Genomic DNA, 9,759 nt, shown 5'->3' on the forward strand with positions numbered 1-9,759 from the left:
GGAGTTAAGGAAATGCAAAGCGCTGATTTTCTGAAGCCTCTTTAAGAATAGCACAGGGTCAGGTTAACAATGACCACCTGTGCTGACAGAGACAGAGGGGATTCACCAAAGGGAAATCTGGTTAAGGTTATTTCTTAGAAGGAGTGTGAGTGAGTGTTGGGCTCCATAAACAACAAATGTCCACACTGAGGCAGCAGGCCCAGGCAAGGGAGTCTTGCAGCAGGGATCCAAACATGAGGTCTAGACAAGGTTCCAGTCCCTGGGAGCACTGATGGGAGTAAAGCAATGTGGGAGGACTTCAAGTATACATTGGGGTAACAACAGAAGTGGGACTCAGTCGTGAGCCAGCCCGATTAGGAACTGCTACTACAACTAAGGGGAAGAGCGAGACTGTGAGGGAAATTAAAATGAGACCAGTCTCAGCTGCTTTAATATTAAGCTCTCAAAAGCTTCCTTTGAATGAGAACATGGCTGGCTTTAGTGAAGCCAAGGAGATGATAGCATTCACATGGGAGCCTATTTATTATCCCCTTACTCTACCAGGGCTTAAATATTCCTCTAGTACTGACACTTTACCTTTAGGCATGTTTCAGACTCCTATTAAACTACATGTTGGACATTATCTGCAAAGATGTGCCACACGTACCCCAACTTCAACTTCCTACTTTATCTCCCACCTCTCCTTGTCCCAATGAATACAATATTTTCCTCCAAATCTGGCTCTTTGCCTATATTGCCAGTCTCAATGAATACCACCCTCATCTAAACCAGAAATCCGTCCACGATCTTTCTCTTTTCCTACCTGTCTTCTTAGCTATCTATTATCTATCTATCCATCTTTCTCTACATCTCTATTTCCCCTCCTACCTAATCAATCATTAAATCCTATCTCTTATATTTCCTACTTATTGCTTGACTCCGTCCCCTTTCTCCTAGCCCAAAAACGGTTGCCCTGATTCAGGCCCATCTTTTGCAGAAAGTATTTCAATTGCTCCCTAGCTGGATTGCTTACCCTGAGATACACATTTCTGAAAACCATAACCCACATAGTTCCAAATCACTGAGTACTTACATACTTGAAGAGAAGACTGAATCAATAGATATTTCTAACTCTCTACTAATCACATGACTACCATAAAAGATCGACAGTGCCTTGTCTTTGGGCCACTGTGTAAAATAACTTTCTTTGGTACGTACAGTGCAGTAGACAAAATTCTATTTTATTGGAATCTTTGGCTTTGATGACATGATTTACTTTCACCAGCAATTTACAGATGCAATGGCCTATGCTTCTGTAATATGCATATTATATCTTTGAAGATGAAAGAAAACATTCCAACCTTGGGCTGTCACCCTCAATTATAATTATAGATAGCCTACTTTGCACCTACTTTTGGATAAGATACAAAATATCTTTGGGCATCAGTTTGAAAACTCCACTATAATAGTGTAACATCAGATAAATAATCAGTCGAAAACTCCAAGTAGACATAGAGACATAAAAAATCTTACTATGAGCAGACAGTAAGTTTTCTTCCGAATTTTTTGACTAATAGATTGAATTATATGTAATCATTTTGGCTCACCTACTTAAATGATGCTTTGATTATGTAAGATAATGAAATTTTTAAGTATGTTTCTAGGTTACCACGTGTGTTTATCTTTGTTTTGATTACGATATGTGACCTGCTTTAACTATTCAGACTAGAGACATTACACAATACGTTTACAGGTATTTATTTTATAGGTATTTGCTTTATATAAAATTGCTTAGATGAATCTATGATAGGCTCTGAGTCTAACAAGACTTTTTTTAAGTGCCTTCTTACTCTTCTCTGCAAAAAAGTTCAACAGAAATTTTAAAAATTTTATCATTTAAAAAAATTTTAACGTTTATTTATTTGTGAGAAAGAGAGACGGAGCGCGAGCGGGGGCAGGACACAGAGAGAGGGAGACACTGAATCCAGAGCATGCTCCAGGCTCCAACCTGTCAGCACAGAGCCCAACGCAGGGCTCGAACTTGCGAGCTGTGAGATCATGACCTGAGCCGAAGTCAGACACTTCGGTAGCTGAGCCAACCAGGTGCCCCAAAACTTTTATCATTTTGAAAAAGTAGAAGTACTTACTGATATTTATACATTCTTAGATACCATAACTAAGTTCCCTTCTTTAAAAAAAAAGTAAGTGTCATATTGGAGAATGTTTATCTTGTAAATCCAATGAATAACTTAGAAGTAACATTAATGAATTTGCTCCAGACACAGCTTTCATGCTATGTGATGAAAAGGCTATAGGTGTTAATGCTTACAGAAACAACTGATCTAAAGTCTAAACCGAAGAGTCAAAGGCAAAAAAACAAAACGAAACAAATAACACAATCTAGAGATAATGTTATTTTCAGAGGTAACTATGCAAAATGCATTGTCAAGTCATTCCAAAAGATTTAAAGCTTGGGTCTTTGAAAATAAAAAACAACCTTGTGTTTGCTTTATAAATACCCAGTAACTTATTTAATGATTTATGATTTAAAGTAAGTAAAAAGCTTACTTTAAAAATGCACAACCTCTAACATACTTAATAAGCACCTGAGATGATGACAATTCTAAGCTATCAGTACATATTCAATAGTGAGAAAACTTGCTATTCTTCATCCTTTCCTCAACATGCGTCTTTTTAATTTGTAAAACAAGCTCATTCATTCATGCCAAGGACTGCCTGTTTCTATTAATGATCTATATTGTGCTACTACGTGTTAGGAAGATAAATGAACACAAGAATTGTTGAGACAAGATCACTTTCAAATGGCCTGCTGTAATAAGTTCTGGAAACACCAGTCATTTAATATTTACACATGAGTTATTAGATACCTAGCACTAGGCTGAAGATATATTAGAGTTTTATCAGTAGAGATAGAGACACTGGCCTGTTAGATTTGTAATTGTACAGGGACTTCTACTAATGCATATTCTGTTACTCAGTGCTTCTGTGAGTGTGTGTGCCTGTGTGTGTGTGTGTAATGAGAGAGAGAGAGAGAGAGAGAGAGAGAGAGAGAGAGACCAGCTTTCTTTTCCTCTTGTGAGTCAGTGGTATTGGGTCAGTAAAATTAACATTCCTATCTCCTATTCCTATGTGGAAATAAGTTCCCATGCTAGTAGGTGTGTGTGTTGATAATGGCGAAGCCTTTGCCCAAAATATACAAATTGTATTCGTTTTCCTAATAAATATTCAAAAAATATTAACTAATTGTGAGTCTTTCCCTTATTTTTTACAATAATGTGTTTTTACGTGCATCTGACCTTCAATGTTTTATGTGGCAGAGAAAGATGGATGAAAATACCACAATTTGAGGTTAAAATGAAGGGTCCTAAACTAGTAGATCACAAGACGAATTGACCCAGCTGGTGTATGTTATTTAACAAACATAACATTTCTAAAAATTATTTAACTTCCAGCGTTCAGTGATTGGGAGATTTTGTAAAAATTCTACATCGCAGTTTCTCTTGACAATCAAAAGATCTGGAAATATTGGATTCTCATTTCTATGAGGGCTGAGTGAAGTACCATTACTTCCTTTAGACTGGATATGAATCTTCAGTTTAAGAATTTTCTCCATGCACGTCTGCTTCATCATCCACATTACCTGCCTGGCTCCTGCAAACATGTAAGATTGCAATTCCTGATTTTCATAGAGACCATAATCTAATTATCTGGTAAATGGGTTAATTAAACATTTATTTTCTCTGTTTCCTTCCCACCCGATAGTAACGAATACTGACCCTTTATCTAAAGTATTCTGGTTATTAGCTTCAAAATGATCCTTTGTAAGCACCTTATGATCCTTTAATCAAAACTAAACAAAGCAAAATCATTTTCATTGGTTATTCTAAAACAAGAAAGTCAAGTCTTTCTATTCAATGAATTGTCAGTTTTTGAAACAATATGTTTTTGTGATTTCATATTTCTATGTAATTATTTACCTCTTTACTAGAAAATCAGTCTCAATGGTAGTTGACAAGTAACATTATCTTCATACACAAAGCATGGCGTATGTCCATGGAGGTTGCCCAAGATCAAGGCACCCACACATCAGCTTGTGGGAGTATCTATATATATATGGATATACTGACTCTTTTTTTTTTAAGTGATATTTTTTGAAACAGATTTTTCCTTAAAACATGTAGGAGAGGTTCTTGGGATAAAATGATGATGGGAAATTATTTTTAAAAATTATTTTTTCCCACTGACATTCAGAACTGTTATGATGATGTCCACTACAAACTTTTTCTACTTGTTCAAACATTAGACACAGGGAAAAACCAAGCGTATGAATATTCCAACACACTGTCCACATTTATAGTAATTTTAAACTCAGAAATTTCATGAAACGTGTGCTGAAAGACAGATACATTATTCAAGTTTTACCTTGAGGCATTTTTCCTAAGGGGCTGAGTTAGGAACAAAGTATTACATGGAAACATTGAAGCATCTTAGCTGATGTTGGTGGATGGAGCTTTCTATATTTAAAAGTGAGGCATTTATTTTTTATCTCCTTAAATGGATGCAAGAGATTAACCTCTAGTTTTTTTAATATCTTCAAGATCTATTTAATGAGCACAGAAAGAGAGCTACATGTTTATGTGCTGATATAAATATTTAAATGAACTAATTTTACCAAATGAAACATTTTAGAAGTTATATAACATAAAAATTACAACAGCATTAAGTTAAACGTTACTAACTTTCTTTGAGAAATTATTATTTTTTTCTTCATAGAGGTAAATTTGCCTGGGAAAAAACCCACAAAAAACAACAGCTCTCTGTACCAATTAAGGCTTTGGGAAAGAATTTGAGAAATATAGCATTTATCGTCTACTACCTCCTACAAAAATGGTACTGTTACCCATTCTCAGTAGCCTTCAGTTATTGACCTAGGACTAGAGGTGAATGTGTGATGATCCACCATCTTTCCCTAATGCCCCATTCTACCTGTACTTGATGCCCTGGATTGTGAGTGGGGTGTAGAGTGTGGCCAAGAACAAGAAGAATTTATCCAGTCTCAGTAGGGAACTGAATCTGTGACAGAACTCCAACCAGCTGAATCAAGAGGACAAGGACAGATAACGCTGTTTATGCAGACGGTGCCTTATTTCAATTTTCTCCTCAAACTGGATCATCTCAGTTCTCCTACCATCTCTCCCACCATTTCTCAATGCTCTTTAATAGTTTTTTTTTTTCCTCCTGATAAAATAGAATGAGATCTTCTTTTAATACTTGAGTCTTTAATACTTTATTTTAATGCTTCTTTTAATACTCAGTCTTTTTTTTTTTTTTTTACATGTTATTTACTTTTAAGTTTTTATTTTAATTCCAGTTAGTTAACATACAGTGTTCTACTAGTTTTGGGAGTACAATATAGTGATTCAATTATTCCATACATCACCACAAGTGCTAATCCCCATCACCTATTTGACCCATCCCCCCACCCACCTTCCTCTGGGTAACCATCACTTTTTTTTCTATAGTTAGGAGTCTGTTCCTTGATTAGTCTCTCTCTTCCCTCCGCCCTTAACCATTTGTTTTGTTTCTTAAATTCCACATATGAATGACATTATATGGTATTTCTTTCTCTGACTTATTTTTCTTGGCATTATTCTCTCTAAGTCTATCAATGTCATTGCAAATGGCAAGATTTTATTCTTTTTATGGCTGAATAATATTCCATTGTGTGTGTGTGTGTGTGTGTGTGTGTGTGTGTGTGTGTGTATACTATTTATTTACTCATTCTTCAATCAGTGGACACTTGGGCTGCTTCCCTAATTTGACTATTATAAATAATGCTGCTATAAACATAGGAGTACATGCATCCCTTTGAATTAGTGTTTTTGTATTCTTTGAGAAATACCCAGTAGTGTGATTGCTGGATCCTAAAGTTGTTCTATTTTTAACTTTTTGAGGAAACTCCCTACTGTTATCCACAGTGCCTATACCAGTTTGCATCTTCCCCCACCCACAGCGTGTTAAGTATTCCTTTTTCTCCATATCCTCGCCAACACCCTATTGTTTCTTGTGCTCTTTTTTAAAAAAATGTTTATTTATCTATTTTGAGTGAGGGAGAGAGAGAGAGCACATGAGTGGAGAAGGGGCAGAGAGAGATGGAGAGAGAGAATCCCAAACAGGTTCCAAGCTGTGAGCGCAGAGCCCAATGCAGGGCTCGATCCCACAAAGCATGAGATCACGACCTGAGCTGAAATCAAGAGTCAGACTCATAACTGACTGAGCCACCCAGGTGCCCTTTTTATGTTGTTGATTTTAGGTATTCTGACAGGTGTGATGTGGTACCTTATTGTAGTTTTGATTTTCATTTTCCTGATGATGAGTGATGTTGAACATCTTTTCATACAGATGTTGATCATCTGTATGCCTTCTTTGGAGAAATGTCTGTTCATACCTTCTGCCCATTTTTTACTGTATTATTTGTCTTTCAGTATTTTGGGATACTAATCCTTTATTGGATATGTCATTTGCAGATATCTTCTCCCATTCTGTAGGCTGCCTTTTAGTTTTATTGATTGTTTCCTTCACTGTACAGAAACTTTTTATTTTGCTCCAGTCCCAATAGTTTCTTTTTGCTTTTGTTTCCCTTGCTTCAAGAGACGTATCTAGAAGTTGCTATGCCAGATGTCAAAGAAGTTACTGATTGTGTTCTCTTCCAGGATTTTTATGGCTTCAGGCCTCACATTTAGGTCTTTAACCCATTTTACATTTATTTGTGTGTATGGTGCAAGAAAGTGGTCCAGTTTCATTCTATTCTTTTAAGTAGGCTCGATGCTTAATATGGAGCTGTGAACTCATGAGCCTGAGATCAAGAGTAAGATGCTCTACCAACTGAGTCACCCAGGCTCCCCCAGTTTCATTCTTTTGCATGTGGTTGTCCAGTTTTCCCAGCACCATTTGTTGAGGAGACTCTCTTTTTTCCATTGGATATTCGATATTCTTTCCTGCTTTTCAAAGATTAACCATTTAATTGTGGGTTTATTTCTGGGTTTCCTATTCTGTTCCAGTGATCTATGTGCCTATTCTTGTACCTGTACCATACTGCTTTGATTACTACAGCTTTGTAATATAACTTGAAGTTCTGAATCTGTGATGCCTTCAGCTTTCCTTTTCTTTTTCAAAATTGCCATGGCTATTCAGGGCCTTTTATGGCCCTACTCAAATTTTACAATTGCTTGTTCTAGTTCTGTGAAAAATGCTGTTGGTATTTTGATAAGGATTGCATTAAGTGTGCAGATTGTTTAGTGTAGTATAGACATTTTAACAGTATTTGTTCTTCCAACCCATGAGCATGGTCTTTCCATTTCTTTGTGTTGTATTCAATTTCTTTCATTAGTGTTTTACAGTTTTGGGGTTTTCTAAATTTTTTAAAATATTTATTTATTTTTGAAGGAGGTGGGCAGAGAGAGAGAGGGAGACACAGAGTCCAAAGCAGGCTCCAGGCTCTGAGCTGTCAGCACAGAGCCCAGAGCGGGGTTCAAACTCACGAAGCACGAGATCATGACCTCAGCCAAAGTTGGATGCTTAACCAACTAAGCCACCCAGGTGCCCCAATGTTTTACAGAGTTAAGAGCACAGGTCTTACATACCTTTGGTTAGGTTTAGTCCTAGGTATCTTATTATTTTTGGTGTAATTGTAAATGGGATAGTTTTCTTAACTTCTCTTTCTGCTGCTTCATTATTGGTGTGTAGAAATACAACAGATTTTGCATCCTGGGACTTTCCTGAATTTGTTTATCAGTTCTAGCAGGTTTTTGGGTGGAGTCTTTCAGGTTTTCTCTATATAGTATCATGTCATCTTCAAGTAGCGAAAGTTTTACTTCTTCCTTGCCAATTTGGATTCCTTTTATTTCTTTTAGTTGTCTGATTGCTGTGGGCTAGGACTTTCGATACCATGTTGAATTCTCACTAAGTGGTGAGAATCTTGTTCCAGACCTTAGAGGAAAAGCTCTCAGTTTTTCACAATTAAGGATAATGTTAGCTGTGGGTTTTTCTTATATGACCTTTATTATGTTGAAGTACATTCCCTCTAAACCCACTTTGGTGAGGGTTTTTTTTATCGTGAATGGATGTTGTGCTTCATCAAATGCTTTTTCTGCATCTATTAAAATGATCATATCTTTTCTCTCATTGATGTGATGTATCATGTTGATTGATTTACAAATCTTGAAACATTTTTGCAACCCAGCAACAAATGCCACTTGATCATGGTGTATGATTTTTTAATGTATTGTTGAATTTATTTTGTTGAAAATTTTTGCATCTATGTTCATCAGGAATATTGGTCTATAATTTTCCTTTTTAGCATTATCTTTCACTGGTTTTAGTGTCAGGGTAACACGGGCCTCATAGAATGAATTTGGAAGTTTTCCTTTCTTTTCTATATTTTTGCAATAGTTTGAGAAGAATGAATGTTAATTTTTCTTTAAATATTTGTTAGAATTAACCTGTAAAGCCATCTGGTCCTGTACTTTTGTTTATTGGAAGGTTTTTTTGTTTGTTTGTTTGTTTGTTTGTTTGTTGTTAACATTCCATTTTTTGTGCTGGTCATCAGTCTGTTTAAATTTTTTTTTAATGTGTATTATTTTTGAGAGAGCGTGAGTGGGGAGGGGCAGAGAGAGAGGGAGACACAGAATCTGAAGCAGCCTCTAGGCTCCAAACTGTTAGCACAGAGCCTGACGCAAGGCTCAAAGCCATGAACTACAAGATCATGACCTGAGCAGAAGTTGGATGCTTAATCAGCTGAGCCACCCAGATGCCTCTGGTCATCAGTCTGTTTAAATTTTTTGTTTCTTCCTGTTTCAGTTTTGGAGTTTATATGCTCCTAGGAATTTATCCATTTCTTCTAGGTTGCCCAATTTGTTAATATAGTTTTTCATAGTATTCTCTTATAATTGTTTGTATCTCTGTGGTGTTGGTTGTTATTTCTCCTCTCTCATTTTTGATTTTATTTATTTGATCCGTTCTCTTTTTTTCTTCATTCGTCTTGCTAGAGGTTTATCAATTTTATTGATTTTTTTCAAAAAGCCAGTTCCTGGTTTCATTGATCTGTTTTATCTGTTCTAATGGTTTTTTTTAGTTTCTATATCATTTATTTATTTCTGTTCTAATCTTTATTATTTCTTTCCTTCTGCTGATTTTAGTTTTGTTTCTTGTTCTTTCTGTAGCTCCTTTAGGTGTAAGTTAGGGTTTTTTTCTGAGATTTTTTTTTTTTTTTTTTTTTTTAGGTAGACCTGTATGGCTATTAACTTCCTTCTGGAAACTACTTTTGCTATATCCCAAAGGTTTGGGACCATTATGTTTTCATTTTCATTTGTTTTCATGTACTTTTTTTTTAATCTCTTCTTTTATTTCCTGTTTGACCCAACATTGTTTAGTAACATGTTATTTAACCTTCATGTATTTGTGGTCTTTCCAGATTTTTTACTGTGGTTGACTTCTAGTTTCAGAGCTTTGTGTCAGAAAAGATACATGATATAACTTCAATCCTCTTGAATTTGTTGAGGCTTCTCTTGTGGGCTAATATGTGATCTATTCTAGAGAATGTTCCATGTGCACTTGAAAAGAATGTGCATTCTGCTATTTTAGGAAGGAATGTTCTGAATATATCTGTTAAATCCATATGTTCCATTGTGTCATTCAAAGCCACTGTCTCCTTGTTTATTTTCTGTTTAGATTATCAGTCCATTGATGTAAGTGGGGTAA

Source organism: Puma concolor, chromosome B4 (genome assembly GCF_028749965.1).
Source record: "Puma concolor isolate L17-30 chromosome B4, mPumCon1.1.hap2, whole genome shotgun sequence".
In the NCBI taxonomy this organism is placed as follows: Eukaryota; Metazoa; Chordata; class Mammalia; order Carnivora; family Felidae; genus Puma; species Puma concolor.